Here is an 18,612-nt window from a genome sequence, read left to right as displayed (position 1 = left end):
CTAGCCAGTCACCAGACTGTTCAGGCAAAGCCCCTTCTCTCTCCCACATACCATGTCTAACCCATCAACTTCAAGCTCTCCCCCTAAACATTTCTCACCTCCTCCATCATACCGTAGTCCAAATAAGCATCAACTCTTTCCAAACGTGCTGCAATAGCCCCTATTTGAACGCTTTTGTTCTTGTCCCCTCGAAAGCAGCCAGAATTATCTTTCAAAATTGTAAGTCATATTCTTTGTATTATTATCCAACACATTCCAAGTTAAACCCAAAGTCTTTACCAGGACCTCTAATGCTCTAGACTGCTGGGTTTTGCTTGTCATTGGCCTTCAGTCTTTCTTGCTGAGTGGCTTCTTCCCACTCTTTGACATCCTACCTTGTTCTTCCCTCAGGGCCTTTGCAGTCACCGGTCCCTCTGCTTAGAACACTCTTCCTCAAGCTTCTCGAGGCTTTTCCCACCACTTGTTTCAGGTCTCTGCTCATCTGTTACCTCCACATAGTTCTCCTGATCAGCCTCTCTTTAATACTCTTTCTCACATGAAATCACCCTACTTGGCCTCATTTTTCTTCAAGCATTCATCAACCCCAACATTACATTTATTTGGTGAGTGGCTTAACTTAACCATCAGAAGAGATTCTTCTTATTCATGTCTGAAGTCTTGTCACTTGGAATAGTGTCTGATACATAAAAGACATTCAATTAATGTTTCTGAAATGGGTAACTGAATGTCTCCACTTCCTTCCCACCCAGGGAACACAGTACCATGGGCAGACTGAAGTTCGGTTCCTTGACTTTTTGATACCATTTACTGAGCACTTACGTGCTAGGCATAATACTGATGTATTTCCCCCCCGTATATTCATTATCATGTTTAATCCTTAAACTGTACAAAGTAGGTATTCTTATTGACATTATTATTTCTATCTCCTATTTTACAGATGAGGAAACAACTCAGCAAGGTTCAATAACTTGGCCAACACCGCTAGGAAGAGATAGATCTGTGTTGGGAAAGGCAGCAGTTTGTTGACCCTTGCACAGCTGCTGAAGAGTACCATGGGCCCGGAGCATTCCTTCACGTGAAGATAAGGAGCCATCACAGCCTGTGCGGGACTTACCCCTTTGTTGGGGATATCTTTCCTTGTTTTGGGTTTGGTGTATACTCAGGGGCTCTCTCCCTGTTTTTTCAAGCTCCTTATCTTACGTGTATGTGCACTGGCACGAAGATAGGGGTAAGCTATCTCTAAAACAGCTCTAATAAAACCTTTCAAGCTGTTTAGCCAAAGCTCCAGATAATTCCATTATCTCATCTAAGATTTTCCCATTCTTAAGTGTAATTTGTTTACTGTTACAAAGTAAGTCACAGGACCTACAGAGAATTAACTCAGATATCTGGTACATGTGAGTGAACAAGCTTTACTCCCCAGCCCCCGGCCCCCCTCCCCTACCCCACCCCCACAAACACACAGGTGTACAATGTACTTTGTATATTAATTCTGTCTCCAGGAATTTAGAAGACTTGGGCTTAGGAAAGAAAACTTCTGTTGTTCCCGGCAGCATTCAGAATTATATCCGAGATGAAACTTTTAACCAAGTAGAATTAACTCCTAGAGAAAAGAAGCTTGATGGTGCTGTACTCATTGATGATCTTGCTGTTTTTTTCAAGTCACACTTACCTCCCAAGATGCTTATAACATTGTCGACTCCTGCCCAATAAATATTCTGATGCTGGTGAAGAGGTTCTTTATATTTTTGCCCTTGGAAAGTCATTCACATGGATATTTTGTTTCAGAATATCCCATTTCTCTTCCTGAAATATGTGTCATTATATAAGGCTTAGTATTTCATTTCTCAAACCTCTACTTGTCTACAACATTGTTAGAAATAAGTCTCTCACTGTTCTTGTGAAACTTGGCAAGAGATTGAGAACGGAAGTTTTTCTTATTTATTTATTTATTTATTTATTTATTTACTTATTTATATTAAGTTTATTTACTTATTTTGAGAGAGAGAGAGAGAGAGCAAAGGAGGGGCGGAGAGAAAGGGAGAGAGAGGATTCCAAGCAGGCTCCACACTGCCAACACAGAGCCCAAGGTGGGGCTCAAATTCAGGAACCTTGAGATCATGACCTGAGCCAAAAGCAAGAGTCGGATGCTTAACTGACTGAGCCACCCAGTACCCCAGAAGTTTTTCATATTTAATTGCTAAAGTAAAAACAGTTGATTATCTGAAGAACATGTTTAATCCTGCTTGGCCTTTTTCTGCGTCCCCAGAGTCTCCAAGACAGCTTCAGACAACCATGGGATGTTAGAACAGAAGAGACACTGGAAACTACAAACTTAATCCCTCCTTTTAGAGAAGACCTGACTTGCTTCCATTGGCCTGGTTTGTCTCCAGGAAATAGAGATGCATTAAACTATTCACATGGGCAAGAAAAAATTAGGAAAAGAAACTGGCTTTCCAAATGTACTGCAAATACAGAGTAACTGGTTTTTGTTAGCCTCCTCTACTGCACCCCACCCTCCATTAGCAGAAACATGAGAAAGTTCAGAGAATCTCATTGTTAATGTCTGTGTTTGGAGTCCAGCTCTTACATAATATACAACTGAAAGGATAGAATTTTAGGTAATTATTGGGTCTCAGGCTAGCTTAAAACCCATCCAATTGTCTGTTTGCAATGGTGAGTAATGAACACAAGAATGACTATGATGATTCCCAACATGGTGTAGACCAGATGAAACTGCAGAAGATTCCAGGACTTGATTAAATGTTTAAGATATTACCTCATGGGGACGCCTGGGTGGCTCAGTCAGTTAAGCGTCTGACTTCGGCTCAGGTCATGACCTCACGTCCGTGGGTTCGAGCCCCACATCAGGCTCTGTGCTGACAGACAGCTCTGAGCCTGGAGTCTGCTTTGGATTCTGTGTCTCCCTCTCTCTGCCCCTCCCCCACTCCCACTCTGTCTTTCTCTCTCTCTTTCAAAAAGAAATAAAACATAAAAAATAAAAATAAAAAAATAAAAGATAGTACCTCATAATAAAAGCAAGTTCCCTTAAAATAGCACTTCAATTTCCAGTAGTCACTCCGGATGGCCAGGTGACATTATTTATGCCATCCTAATCAATTATGCAATTGCTACCATTATGTATTCTGGGCAAATGAACTCATCACTCTTCATTTCCACCCCTACCAACTTCAAAGAAATATTATGAAGATAAATCAGACAAAATGCATGAAGACAGGAGCATTACACTGGGGTTCTTTGGAAGTACACAAATAAATTGTGTGTAAGATTTATGTATTTATGTACACAGAGCATTCTTTTGGTTAGAAGCTTTTATCAAATTCTTAAAAGGAATCTGTAACCTCAAAGTGGTTAAGAAGCACTTACAGTCAATCAAAAAAAAAAAAAAAAAAAAGGATTTCATTAGAGCTGTTTTAGAGACAACCTCTCCCTACCACCTTTCCCTGCCAAAGACACACACTCAGGATAAGGGTCTTAAATAGAAAGAGAGTTCCTGAACTTACAAGTGTTCTTATGATGCCCAAGAAGTCACTACCCTCCATGATAATGCAGTTGTCCATGGAAGCACCAGAAGACCACAAACTGAATCAGACCCTACTTTGGCTACTCCAATCAACGGAACACCCTTTCTGTCAGCACAAATAAAGCCTACTACAGCCCCAGAAAATACATCTTCTTTAGCTATCACTGTATCTTCCCCTCCACCCTTTCCTCATAATCATTTCTGACATGCACACTGACCTTCTAAATGTCTTTTTTTATGTTTATTTATTTATTTTGAGGGGGGAGGGGCAGAGAGAGAGGGAGAGCATGAGTCTTCAGCAGGCTCTGCACTATCAGCATGGAGCCCGACACAGGGCTCACACCCACGGACCGTGAGATCACGACCTGAGCCAAAACCAAGAGTTGGATGCTTAATGGACTGAGCGACCGAGGTGCTCCTTACCCTCTTAATTTCTAATTTAAGTTGGTAGTAAACAACAGATTCAATGCCCTAACAGGTTATTACTTAACAAGTATACATCGAGTGTCTTCCAGTTTCCAGGCACTATGCTAGCCAGGGATGCAACAGAAAACGAGGTCAGTGCTTCCATTATGAAGCTTGACCCAAAAAGGGCCAGAAAGGAAACCAGTACAACGCAGTCTGGGGGGGGTAGCACAGGAGGAGAAGCAGAGCAGACGGGCACACACAAGAGGAATGCCTAATTCAGTCTTGATGGTCACTAAAGGAAAAGAATATTAATAAACATCCCCTAAATAGCATTCACTGTACAACCGGCACTCTTCCAAGTGCTTTGTATCACTGTTTAATTCCCTTAAGGATTCCAACAACATTAACTGAAGAGCCGGACTGCAGAGTAAGGAGTAGGGTCACTGGCACATTCCAGGCAGAAGTAAGAGCAGGTATAAAGCCCCAGACGTAGGAAGCATGGAAGAGAAACAGACACAAAGGTGCATCAGAGGCACCTTGTGACAGCTCACCAGATCTAACTGCTAAGTATTCAGGGATTTTGCAAACCAGCAACTGTTGGTAGCTCAAAATCAGCCACAGCAGGAGTATTTACATTACGGAAGTTGAGGCATTTTATCAGCACACCACTATGCCGAGGTGTAGGAAATAAGGACTTGACAATGACGGTCATTAACCACTCTGACGTGAGAGTTGTGGAGCAGGCTTCTCTTAAAGTTTACTTCTTGTCTCTTGGACAGCAACCAAATGAGGTTTGTCAAAGACTGGAGTATAACTAGAAAACATCTCATACCTTGAGTCCATTTTATGTTGAGCTGGGGACATGCCCAACCCGAAATGCTTTGTTTGTTTATCTTGATGTCGATCCCATAGACAAAGCTATTGTGTGTTTTTCTATGCAGCTCAAGGTCAGTTTGTTTGTTGACAGATATCATTACGGTGGTGTGCCAACATCAGCTCAAAGAGAGGAAAAGGATGATATGTTAGAATATCATAGGGGCACCTGGGTGGCTCAGTCGGTTAAGCATCCGACTTCGGCTCAGGTCATGACCTCACAGTCCGTGGGTTTGAGCCCCGCGTCAGGCTCTGTTATGACAGCTCAGAGCCTGGAGCCTGCTTCGGATTCTGTGTCTCCCTCTCTCTCTGCCCCTCCCCTGCCCACTCTCTCTCTGTCTCAAAAATAGATAAGAACATTTAAAAAAAAAGAATATCATATAAAAATAATTTAACATTTTACTGGCACTTTGACCCAACTTAAACCACACACCTAGATCCCTACATTGTATCTGAAATATACATGTCGCCCTCCATCTCAGTAGTGATGCTAACCTATCCCCTTCAAATTATAAAACCACTCTTGTTGTCGCAGTGCATAGAGAGGAGCGATTTTTACATCCAGACTGGATGCAAAGTCTATGAGTAAAACACAACGTCTTTAAAACTCCTAGGAAATCTTTTAGGACTAGAAGGAAATTCTTCCCCAGTTCTCCTCACCTTGAAGTAAGTAACATTAAAGTGTATATGTATAGTCCGTGCAATCAGCCCTGAGAGGCAGAAAGTTTCACTGAAGGACAGTGATGTGTGCTGTCTGAAGATGGCAACGCTCAGTAGGAAGGAAATACTATGTTTCTAATGTATATCCGTTCACCCTATGCTGAAACCCAGATTATGACAAAAAGTGCCAGCTTTAATGCAGGGGAAGCCCTAAACAAGGTGGAAATTACATGGTCCATTTTGAGCATTCAGAATGGCTGTGTCCAGAGCAAGAAGAGGCCTTTATGGAGTAAGGAAATCACTGTCACTTTTCTACGGGTCCCGTTACTGTCTGCAGACAGATCATGCATTAGGTTATTTGTGTGTTCATATATTTATTCAGATTTTTTTTTCTGTGCAATGCTCCCCTTTGCTCACGTTCCATAGATTTTAAAAACAACTCACCGAGGGGCGCCTGGGTGGCTCAGTCGGTTAAGCGTCCGATTTCAGCTCAGGTCACGATCTCGCGGTCTGTGAGTTCGAGCCCCGCGTCGGGCTCTGGGCTGATGGCTCAGAGCCTGGAGCCTGCTTCCGATTCTGTGTCTCCCTCTCTCTCTGCCCCTCCCCCGTTCATGCTCTATCTCTCTCTGTCTCAAAAATAAATAAAAACGTTAAAAATAAAATAAAATAAAAACAACTCACCGAAAGACAACTTTTGTCTTGGCCACCACGTTTCCCATGCAGAGCTTACTTTTTGATAGGATCATTCTGGCCAATCTTCCTGATGTCATCACAGCCTCTGCCTGAGCCCCAGCAAGAAGGTCCAGAGCAGCAGATGAAAACCCAGACAGGGCAGAATGGTGGACGATCCTTTTCTGCCAGCAAAACAGAGCCAGAGACCATGAGGAGACATACCAGCCCGGTGCACCTGGCTGTCCTCCCCCTCCAATTACGCTGCTGTTGGCCACCAGCATGTTCTTCACTGCCTGGTTCTTCACTTATGAGATCACCTCCCTCAAGTACACGCAGGGTATATCTATTGCTTATGTGAAAGAGAAGAGCATAAAATAAAATTTCTTGATCCTATTATGTGCTAAACAACTCACCTATCTTCTTCCATTTAATCCTCACTACAAACTACAAAGAAGGTGGATTTAGGCTCATTTTACAAATGAGGGCAAGTCCCTTGCATAGGATTACACATCTTACATTTGACTCATCCATTCAGCAAACACTCACTGAGTGCTCCCTATGAGCTGGGTGTTCTGTAAACAAGAGGTGTTGGTTGGGTTAAACGATAGCAAATAAACACGGTCCAACTTCAGGTTGGTTTGTTTCCCTGCAGTGAAAGTCACAAGAATGCAGACTCAGTCCTAAAGGTTTCAATTTGGAAATGAAGTTCAGAGAAAGCGGTGCTTCTTCAATCTAATGAACATGTGTTAAGTGCCTATAGGAAACAGGGTCCTATGTTAGAACCGTCAGACCCCTTATCCTTGGCCTCACTGGCTATCATTGTTGCTTGAAGAATGCAGCATTCCCTTCTAATAAAAGCATGGAAGCCTAAAATACAAAATCAAAAAAAAAAAAAGTAGAGCTCTTCAGTTTAGAAGTGGGAACGCTTGAATTTTTGCTCATTCTGGGCAGAATATCTCAGATTGTGCAGATCACAGTTTGAAAACCACTGAGCAGGGCGCCTGGGTGGCTCAGTCGGTTAAGTGTCTGACTTCGGCTCAGGTCAGAATCTCGCAGCTCGTGAGCTCAAGCCCCGCACTGGACTCTGTGCTGACAGCTCAGAGCCTGGAGCCTTCTTCGGATTCTCTGTCTCCCTCCCTCTGTCTCTCCTCTGCTTGCGGTCTCTCTCAAAAATAAACAAAAAAATTAAAAAAAATTGTTTTTTAAAGAAAAGAAAACCACTGAGCAACTCAGTACGGCATTGATTCAGGAGAGTAGGCATTGGGTTCCATGACCCCTGGGGTGCTGATCTGGGGAAGGTGCTGAGGAGCTCTGGTCCTGGGACCCACCTGAGTGTAGACTGGGAGGTCATTCATGTACACAACCCCACCACTCTCCATAACCTTCCTTTGGCAAGGGCTGACATCTTCGGTCTTGCCTACAATCACCCCCTTGTGCTCGTGGTCTTCCTGGATGGCATACCTGGGGGGCAAACTCCAGAAATGCCGACTGCAAACAAGGAAGAAAACCATCAGATCACCTTCAGCTGGCTGCTGGGAGGAATGTCACCTGACCACCTCCATCTGGCAGCCAAGAGGGAATGACATCTCCGCCTTCCATCTGATGCCTTCACCTGGCAGCTGGGAGGAATGTAAACAGCCCCAGGGCAGTGGTGTTCACACCCACCTCTGCGGTTCATAGATTGATTGTTTTCTTGATAGTCACAGGCAGCCTGTAGAATCCTCAGCACGCGATAGTGTCTGATATATTTTCAGGGGCAGAAATGTTTTCCAACCTTCCCACTGGTATACTCAAATTTAACAGGGACAGAGAGATGGAATGCCATCGTAGCAGTCACCTTTGCTGATGGTGGGAAGGGGTCTTTGGGCCAGCAGCCATTGTATTCATCAATTTGGAAACAAGATTGAATCTGAAAACAAAATTGTGGGAGATGGCTAAGATATTTTTCGATCAAAACAAATGAAAGAAAACATAAAGAACATCCCTCGTATTTATCGAGTGTTTATTTGGTTCATTCTAGTAGTGTGTTTATTCATTCATCCTATAAATATTTAGCAAGTGTCTGACTGAGCCTATAGTGTGCTCAGCCTTGGGATAACTTTCTAAGAACTGGCACTACTTCCATGATGTCATACCTGAAGACGTTCCAGGGTATTTCAGACTTTCTCTTATGATAGTTTCTCTCCAATTCCCTACCGCGCCCTTTCTGAAAAACTGCAAGTCTTTAGGAAAACCATCAGGCCCTGGGCAGCCGTCTAATTGCCCTTGGGACAATCCCCAGTGTGGCCCGAAAGGTCACCAACATCATTTTGAGCCAACCTCCTAATTTGGACTAGAAGAAGAAGATCTCGCGTGGATGTGGGGCAGAGTTTTACCATCTGCAGGCAGAAATCTGTCTGGGTTCTTCCCAGATGGGAAAGAGAGAACTGAGAAAGCCAATTTCAAATTAAGTTGGCAGGAGCCAGAGTGAAGGAGACAATATTCTGGCAGTTTTTTTTCAGACTTCTAAATTCTTTCCAGTTGAGAGAACAAATAGACCAGAAACATGAACACGTGGATCTCACTGGGTTGCCTCAAGTATAAAATAATGTGACCAATCTTCTCTTCTGATTTGGAGAGGGTCCTCAGAGTTGGAGGGGGGCAAACACCTCCCTGTCCTCTCCCCACCCCTCCTCCACCCCTGTCCCACTGGGCTTCCGGGGCTCCCTCCAGGAACGCAGCCCAGGTTCTGCTCTCCCAGCACGGATTCCCGGGGAGTCTCTTACCCTTCCTCCTGCCTCCCTGGGAGCTCTCTGGGGAGGAAGAGCTTGGGGGTTAAGATCACAGGGTTTTTGCTCTGTGTCCTCTCAACAAATACAGTGAGTAAATCCAGAATTGTGTTTAAAAGAGGAAGTTGCTGGCTTAAAAAAGAGAGAAGCTCTTCACCCAAGAAGATGCTTACAAGGAAGAGTTGCTGGTGCTCTCCTGGACTAGAAAAATAGAATCTTCACTTTTGCTCCCAGGGAAGAACATGAACGGCTGAGAAAGCTGTGGATTTTTGCAAAGCCACAGAAGGAAGAAAGTGGAGGAGAAACATTTAAAGGGGAACACTTACTAATAAGAGAAGGGCCTCTCTGCCTGCTTTCCGTAACTTCCCAGCTCTTCAGATTCATTGACATTATGAGTCAGAAATTTATTTGGGGGATATTTCAGCTCCCTCACTGTTGGAAGGGACCTGTGAAAAGACTACATGGCCTCAAGGATTTACAGCAAAAAGAGAAATGGTCCAGTAGAAGGGGGAAAGTTCAAAACAGAAAAGTGAGATCTCTGGCTATAAGCAACACTCAGAAAACAGCCTCTTCAGGAAGGAAGCCAGTCCCTGTTACACATTCAAGAGGGTGAACTGGATTCAGTGAACATTTCGTGTTTTGTTTACAACATTTGAATGAAGAACCTTTTGTTTTGTTTTGCCTTTTTTTTTTTAAACTTTTTTTTTATGTTTATTCATTTTTGAAAGACAGAGACAGAGCACAAGCAGGGGTGGGATGGAGACAGAGGGGAACACAGAATCCGAATCAGGCTCCAGGCTCCGAGCTGTCGGCACAGAGCCCGACACGGGGCTCGAACCCACAAACCGTGAGATCATGACCTGAGCCGAAGTCCGACGCTCAACCGACTGAGCCACCCAGGCGCCCCTTGTTTTGTTTTGTCTTAAGGTTATTTATTTCAAGAGCGAGCAAGTTGGGGAGGGGCAGAGAGAAAGGGAGAATCCCAGGCACTGTCAGTGCAGAACTGTTAATGAAGAACCTTTAAGAGCAGTCTTTGCTTCTGCTCCCAGACCCCCAAAGGCCCCATTTTTATTTCAAGCCTTTAAAAAATTTAGAATGTAGAAACAAATGGTGGACAATTCATGACCACTTCTTTACCGTCGTTAGTGCAAAGGTGAAAAAATCGTGTTTCTAAGGAACTGGGCTGTACACAGACCAGGAGAGTATAAGACATAATGTCTCTGTGGAATGACACTTAACATAAGTCTCCATTTTCTTCTGATTTCATCAGTTCAGACAAATCGGATTGTGTCGGCTGACTCAGGGACAATAAAATATTCCCGCCACATACAGATTTCCTGTAAGCTGTTTTGCAGTAGAAAGGTTGACAAAGGCCTGGAGGACTAAAAACTCAATTCTGCTCAGGCATTTTCCACACTTATTAACTATTTTTGTCAGAGCTTTTTATGTGGGTTCTCTTTAAGACATGTTGGTGGTGGGGAGGTTGGGGTGGGCACCTGGGTGACTCAGTTGGTTAAGCATCCGACTCTTGGTTTCGGCTCAGGTCATGATCTCACAGTTTCGGGAGTTCGAGCCCTGCCTCGGGTTCTGCAATGGCGGCTCAGAGTCTGCTTGGGATTCTCTCTATCCCTGCTCTCTCTGCCCCTCCGCCACTCACACTCTCTCTGTCTCCCTCAAATAAAGTAAAACTTAAAAAAAAAAAAAAAAAGACATGTTGGTGGGAGTAGTGGTGATGCTATTAAAGCAAACAAGGAAAACAAGTTGCATTTCATTGTTTAGGCAGGTGCAAATGAGACTGAGGCAGTCAAGCCCTGGGGTGAAGAAATGGGGCGGGCATGACCATTCACTGAGAAGTTTTTGGTTAAAAAAACAAAGTTATCAACATTTCAATATGTGAACTCTAAAAAAAGACAAATGAATAAGCAAACAAAAAGCAGAAACGGACCCACAACTACAAAACAAACTGATGGCTGGCAGAAAAGAGGAGGTTGGATGGAGGGGCAAAATGGGTGAAGCAGATTGGTGGGGGGGGGGGGGGGGGGGCGGGGGAGGGGGCAGGTACAAGCTTCCAGCTACGGAATGAATACGTCACCGGGATGAAAGGTACAACAGGGAATATAGTCAACAGTACTTTAACAGCGCTGTATGGGGACAGATGGTGAGCCCAGCATGTTCTATAAACGTGTAGAATCACTATGTTGCTCACCTGAAGCTAATGGAACATTGTATATCAACTATACCGAAATACAGAATAAATAAATTTTGTAGCAAGAATAGCAGCCAAAAGGAGCCGATGGGTAGTGTGATTCTAGAAGCTGGGGTGCCTGTGAAGGTTTGGCTTCAACTACGCCCAACAGGAAGAGGTCGGGGAACAACTGAAGATGTTTGGAAGACGGTCTGTCCGGAGGAGACAGCATGGTGGCCCTGGAAAAGAGGGACGCACCTCTTCCTCTGTGAGCGGGAGAAAAGAGCAGCAAGGGGAGAGAGGCCAGGGCTGGGAGGCTGGGGCTTCTGCACAGACTGGGCTCCATGCCCAGCACGGCCCAGACCACCCACAACTCACCGGGATTCAACTGCTCACGTGCCTTCCCTTCTGAAGTCGTGTGCCCTTAAAACCTACTTGCGCCACACCGATCTGATTGGATGCTCTTCCCCTTAAAACGCTTTCATAGTTCTGGCTGTCACCGTTGTTATAGAATCTAAATTCCTGGGATGCCTGGGTGGCTCCGTTGGTTAAGTGTCCGACCCTTGATTTCGGCTCAGGTCGTGATGTCATGGTTCAGGAGATGGAGTCCCGCATCAGGCTCTGTGCTGACAGTGCGGAGCCTGCTTGGGATTCTCTCTCTTCCTCTCTCTACCCCTCCCCTGCTCATTCTGTCTGTCTCTCTCAAAATAAATAAGTTAAAAAAAAAAAAACTAAACTGCTGAGCTGGTGTCTTAAATCCTCTCTTCTTCCCACCATCCCTGTGCCTCGCCCCCACCCAGAGGGGGTCCCTGGCCAGCAACAGGAGTGCAACACAGAAATGTAATAAAAATGCAAAATCTCAGTGGTGCCTAGGTGGCTCAGTGGGTTAAGCGTCCTACTTTGGCTCAGGTCATGATCTCACGGTTTGTGAGTTCGAGCCCTGCATCGGGCTCTGTGCTGACAGCTCAGAGCCTGGAACCTGCTTCGGATTCTGTGTCTCCCTCTCTCTCTGCCCCTCCCCATCCCCAGCTCAGTCTCTCTCTCTCTTTCCCTCTCTCTCTCAAAAATAAATAAACATTAAAAAAAAAAATGCACTTACCCCGGACTTGATAAATCTGAAACACTGGTAAAGAGGCCAAGCAATCTACCAAGGCTTCCAGGGGATTGTGATGCACGCTCCAGTGTGAGAACTGTGGGCCTAGTCTTCTGAACCACTGGCAGCTCCCCAGGCCACACTGTGCTGGCCATCTGCACACCTTTACACACTCCCCTCACTGCCCAGCAGGTACCTCTCCCTCCCACTCCCGTTTCGAGCATCAACTGGAGGACCACCTCCTCTGTGAATCATTTCCTGACCTGCCCTCTCCCCTTCCCTGTGCTTCCACAAAAACTGGGGAGAACCTCCATCATTCAGCTTTGCTGCAGCTCAGGGTTTATGTGTCTGCCTCCACCAAAGCCAGCGTGCTCCCCAGCACGGCGACTGTTTGTCCTGGCACAGTCCTGGGGCTCAGAAGATGTTTGTTGTGTCAAAACGTTATTGAAAAGCAAAGTACAGACAGAGGAGAGAAGAGGGAACCAGCATGAAAGAGAGAGACAACCACGAAACGATAATGGCCGGTGTTTGCTGAGTTCTATCTGTGGGCCAGGTACTGTGTGCTAAGTGCTCCACAGAAACTGTTACTTAATCTTCACAAGAACCCTGTAGGGTTTACTGAACTCATTCAACAGGGAGGTTACATAATGCGCCCGAGATGCCCTCAGCCGGCACGTGGAGGAGCTGAGATGACTACACGAGCAGTTCTGTGCTCGGGAGTCCGTACTGTCAACCCTAAACGGTCTGGGGGGAGGAGATAGCTTTTTCTGGAGCCCTCATCAGTATTCACTAGTTCAGCAAATATTCCCTCAGTGCCTGCCCTGTGCCCGAGAATACAAAGAGGAATGCAGAGAAGGGCACAGGCACACAGGTGCCGATAACGCAGCCCCCGAGGAGCTCACGCTCTAGTAGAGAAGAGAGAGCTGTAAGCCAGGGAGCATGACTCAGCCAGGACAATTTCCGAAGGATGTCCAAAGTGCTACTTAGACTGCGCAGCAGGCGGGACCCATTTGTTCTGCCAAGGGTGGCACTGGATTTGGATCCTAGGAGATGAGCATAAACCCACAGGAAGTGAGGGTGGGGGAAGGGCAAGATTCAAGGCAGAGGGAAAATGCAGAAGTGACCTAAAGGAGGCATGAAACACCTTGGGAAGTCTACGGAAGGAAGTCTATGGAAGGGAGAGGTGTCGCAGGGGATGGACAGAGAACAATGAGCTGGACACTCCGGACTGACCCAGGCCACAGCCGTTCCCAGTGTGCTTGCCTGTTCTGCAGAACTGGGAACGAAGCCGCATTTCCAGAAGGCCTTGAAGTTATGGTTCCGGAAGGAACTCTGCCAGTCAGATACAGTTTGCAAACCCCACCTGTCTACGGTGTGCAGTGGCAAAAGCGTTATTTAAATGATCACAGGAGGTCACCTGGGACAAAAGGTGTCTATGGAAACCAAAACATCGGAAAGCCAAGACGCTATGGCAATAAACGTTTACGGAAAGAGTGAAAAGTTGAAAGACCACGGGGTTGGCTGGCTTCTCTGGAGCGCAGAGAAAGGAAAAGACAAACATGAGGTTACCTAGAGCATCTTCTACCTGCTAGCAGATTCGATGTCGGTTAGGCGTAGGCTCAGCAGCAAGGGACAGAGACTCAGAATAACAGTGGCTCAACCAAGTTAGAAGTTCATCTATCACTGAAAATTCCAGATGTAGGCAGTCAGGGCTGTGGCAATTCTGCTCTGTGGCACCTCCCGGCTTGCTGCTTTCCTTTCCCTGGGGTGTCCCCCGCATCTTCATGGTCCAAGATGGAAGCGGTCACACTGTTGTTCCAGACTGTAGGATGGAAAAAGGGGGAACAGAGGAGGGGTAAAGGTCATGTCCTCCTGCAAAAGTTCTTGGAAACTTTCTCATGATACTTTTGCTTCATTCCACTATCCAGAACTTTGTCACCTGGCCACATTGAATTGCAAGAAAGACTGTAACAGGAATTAGCAATTGTCATTGTATTTTTTAAATGTTTATTTTTGAGAGAGAGAGAGAGAGAAAGCAAGAGAGCGAGCGAGCAAGTGTGGGGGAGGGGCAGAATCCGAAGCAGGCTCCAGGCTCTGAGCGGTCAGCACACAGCCCGATGCGGGGCTCGAACTCACAAACCACAAGATCATGACCTGAGTCGAAGTCTGGATGCTTAACTGACTGAGCCACCCAGGAGCCCCAGCAATTGTCATTATTTTAATCCGGAAGCAGGAGAGAACATAAATTGGGGGGGGGGGTGGCGGGCAGACCGTAGTCTCTCCTGCATGACACATGGTAGAGAGTGTCCCAGGAAGACACCGGGATGGCCAGGAACCAGATGGGAAGAACTTGATGTGGTGTGACCAGAAGTTTGGACCTTATCATACTGGCAATGAGAGCCATCAGATAGGTTTAAGTGAGAGACAGATGGAAACTGAGCAATGTTTTCCAGGGATCCTCTGACAGCTGTGCAGGCGAGCTCTTCTGGTGAGATGCTACTGTGACCCCAAGATCAGTTAGAAGGCAGTTTCCCAGCACGGGTAAGAGCTGATGAAGGCCTGGACCAGGGCTGTGACAGTGAGGTGGAGAAAAAGAGAAGGGGGAGTGAGACACGCTAGGGTACAGGAGGATGGACCTTAGTGACAATTAGGAAATGGGGTGGGGGAGGACACCAAGGTTTTCAGCCTGAACAATCTGATAAATGACGATGTGGCTCACCAAAATAAAGAAAGGGATAGAGAAGGCGAAGGAGGCTGCTCCCAGTGATGGAGAGAATTGATTGGTTTAATCTGGAATATGCTGAGTTGCAGGCGCCTGTTGGGTAGAAGACATTCAGCAAACAGACACAAATATACGTCTGGAGCTCTGGAAACAAGTCAGGGATAAAAGTACCAACTCAGGAGTGTGCGTCTATGTGACGGCTGCAGACACAGTTTGGGATGGCTTGACCAGAAAAGAATGAGGGAACAGAGTCGAGGATGAAGACTGGAGAGTGCCAATGTGGTGTGAGTTCCCTGCAAAGTCTATTCTGATGGAAGGTTCTTTGGAAATTGAAGCTCAAGAGAGTTGAAGTTGCAAATGCATCCTTTTCCCAGACATCTAGGACCTGGGTCAAACTCTCCTTTTCAAGACAAGGTAAAACCACTAAAAGCTTTTGCTTTCCCTGGCTGAAATACTTTAACACCAGCTAATGCTAGGTTCGGGGGGAAAAGTCATATTGAAGGTTGTGGTTTCCATTACTACTCTGTAATACAGTAGAGCCTGTGCCTGGAAAACCTCCTGCCTCCCTCGTCATCCAGGGAGCTGCTTTGTCATTATGCCACCAGGTCTGGGGCTGGGCAACGTCAGCAGGCTGAGGTATGTGTGGTGAGGGATGTAGATCAGAGGGTGCCTCGTCTACAAACTGCTTTCAACTGCAGGGTGATTTAATGGCCTGATTGCTTTTAAGAAATGGGAGGTTGGGGGCGCCTGGGTGGCTCAGTCGGTTAAGCGTCCGACTTCAGCTCGGGTCACGATCTCGCGGTCCGTGAGTTCGAGCCCCGCGTCGGGCTCTGGGCTGATGGCTCAGAGCCTGGAGCCTGCTTCGGATTCTGTGTCTTCCTCTCTCTCTGCCCCTCCCCCATTCATGCTCTGTCTCTCTCTGTCCCAAAAATAAATAAATGTTAAAAAAAAAAAAAAAAGAAATGGGAGGTTGATTGTTGGTCCTAATATCTGCTTCAATTCTAGAAAAGGTTAAAAAAAATGGCATACAGCATCCCTTTCATTTTAATTGATTCTTCTTGTTGTTCCCCTCTCCTCTGCCTTCACTCCTTGCTCCTCTCCCCCCTCCCCTCCCCTTCTGATTTTAAGCAGCTGGCTAGTATAACCCACTTTCAAAACTTGTTTCCTTGAAAATCGCTGATTATAATTTGGAAAATACTTTACGCCAAAGAATATGGTATCAAAAGACTCAGTTCTTTGGGTGATCATTAGCAAAATGCCTTCAACTGAGGAGAATCCAAGTAGAAGGACCTTCAATGATCTAGCAAGCACTAAAAGTCCAAACCCAACAGAAACAACAAAAGCAATCTAAAACTGAAATACTAAATGGTGGTACACTTGTCTAAGTTGGAAGGTTTGGATCCAGGATTAGTATAGGATTGTAGGATTAGTGTAAAGTCCTAATTAGTATAATTTCACCCAAATGTCTACTACTTCTCACCTCCATGTACTTAACAATGTTCACTAATACTCAGCATGACTGGCCTAAAATAGTGCAAGAAAAGCTCTGATCAAATAAAGATTGAACTACAGGTCTTGTGCTCTAGTGGCTAACACATGAAAATGGGCAAAATGCAAGCCGGTGACACTTTCACTTTGGAAACGTGAAAAATTAAAGAAAATATGGTAAAACATTTTACAAAGCAAAGTTTACTCTTTAAGACAGTCCTTTATTCTGAGATCATGTCCCTTTTATGTCAATGCGTCCTTTCTTTTATAAAAACAGTAGTGCTGGGCGCCTGGGTGGCTCAGTGGCTTAAGCATCTGACTCTGGCTCAGGTCATGATCTCACAGTTCGTGAGTTCAAGCTCCATGTCGGGCTCGGTGCTGACAGCTCAGAGCCTGGAGCCTGCTTTGGATTCTGTGTGTGTATCTCTCTCTCTTCCCCTCCCCTCCCCTGATCCTGCTCTCTTTCTCTCAAAAATAAACAAACATTAACAAAAATGTTTAATAAACAAAATATATGTATTTTTAATATTGGTTACATCTACAGAACTCAAATCCGACCACCCTTGAAAGGCAGTCTTGAAGGGGAGCCTCTCGGCTTTACACATCTACTCTTCACAAAGATCCTCAAAAGACCTGGTCAGGCTCCGTGTGTTTAGAACACAGCACCAAACCCTTTTCTGCTTTTCAGAAACCAGGAAGGAGAAAGGAGGAAACTTGTAATTACCACATGACGCTCAAAGACAATAAAGAGTCAGCGTTAGTTAGAACAAGCTTGAATTCAGAACTTGGGTTCTAGGGCCTCCAAAATCACAGAAAACTTTCAAAATCGCTTTTCAAGAATCACAAAGAAAAAAAAAATGCCCCTTCCTATGGGTTCTTAATCCACAGTGTTTTGATAAAACTATCATTGGGATTCTATTGTTATTTCCCAGAAACCAGCAGCCCACACTTTCCGGATGAATCTGCTCTTAAAGCTGGTAAGTATGTAGGCAGGAGCGGAGCCTAGTCCATCATAGTCATTAATCACGGAGACACAACCCTCAAGTTGTTACTAGGGGACCCACAGCGCTGCTTGGTGAAGCCAGGACAGGATCCCGAGGAGTCTCTCCATGCCAAGAGTCTCAGAGCTGCCAGCAGGAGTTAGGTCTGTTTATGTGCAGGTGAGGACAGTCTTAAGAGGGGAGGGGTTTCAAAAATAGTAACGACTCCCCTGCCTCAAACATTTTCCCTGCAGAACACGGAGAAAATAGAAATCATTCTAATTCTACCACCGACAAATGACCACGGTTAACATTTTGATCCATCTTCCAGGCACGAATGGACGCGCGGACAAACATACAGATCTCCACAATGATATACTTACTACATGTATAGAAGTGCATTTATAAGAACCTATTGCTAGTTATTTATGGAGAGGAGAGTTGGTAAAGTGGTAGTGAAGGGAGACTGATTTTTTTAATATACACATAATTTGGATTTGCCATAACGACATATTACTATGTTTTACTTCCCTAATTTTTTTTTTTTAATTTTTAATGTTTATTTTTGAGAGAGAGACAGAGAAGGGAGAGAGTGTGAGCAGGGGAGGGGCAGAGGGAGAGGAAGACACAGAATCCAGAAGCAGGCTCCAGGCCCTGAGCTGTCAGCACCAAGCCCAACTCTGGGCTCGAACCCACCGACCGAGATCATGATCTGAGCAAAGTCGTGTGCCTAACCAACTGAGCCCCCCAGGAGCCCCCCTAATTTTTGTTTAATGGCAAAAGCCAAAGCAATCACTCTTGGGAGCGGTGGAGTCCAGTCGCGAGCACCTCCCCCGCCCCGCGTGTGCCTTGGGGGCGCAGAGGTGACCCGGCCGGGCTCCCCTGCCTCCAAGCAGGAGGCTGGTGCGAGGGCCAGAAGGAAGACTCCAGCGCAGAAGCCCGATGCAACCCGGACCCGCGGGCCGCTGGAAAGGCCCCGGGGGCGGGGGCGCAGGCGGCCCTTGAGCTGCGCGGGACGGTGTTTACCTGCGGGCAGGGTGAGGTGTGGTGCGCCAATGACCACTGTGTACAGAGCCTGCTTCGCTGTGCACGGGTGTCCCGCCTTCCCGCTGGTGGGTCCGCGGCGGTGGGAGGACGACTCTCCCCTGCAGGAGATCTGGCTGCTGGGGCGAGGACGCCGGGCGGCGGTCCCAGGGTGCCCTCTGGCGGAGCAGGTGCG

General features: G+C 46.1%; 1 long non-coding RNA gene across 1 annotated transcript; it reads right to left on the bottom strand.

The window, feature by feature from the left end:
- Positions 1-7,032: 7,032 nt before the first annotated feature.
- Positions 7,033-18,579, bottom strand: LOC125912450 (uncharacterized). The gene is made up of 3 exons (XR_007454746.1): positions 18,420-18,579; positions 13,773-14,025; positions 7,033-8,066 (listed from the first exon to the last, which is right to left on the bottom strand). It is a non-coding gene; the product is annotated as an uncharacterized LOC125912450 (long non-coding RNA).
- Between the last annotated feature and the right edge of the window lie 33 nt (positions 18,580-18,612).

The sequence above is a fragment of the Panthera uncia genome (assembly GCF_023721935.1).
Source record: "Panthera uncia isolate 11264 chromosome C1 unlocalized genomic scaffold, Puncia_PCG_1.0 HiC_scaffold_4, whole genome shotgun sequence".
Lineage (NCBI taxonomy): Eukaryota > Metazoa > Chordata > Mammalia > Carnivora > Felidae > Panthera > Panthera uncia.
The sequence above is the reverse complement of the archived record's forward strand: the minus strand, read 5'-3'. Positions and strand labels throughout refer to the sequence as shown.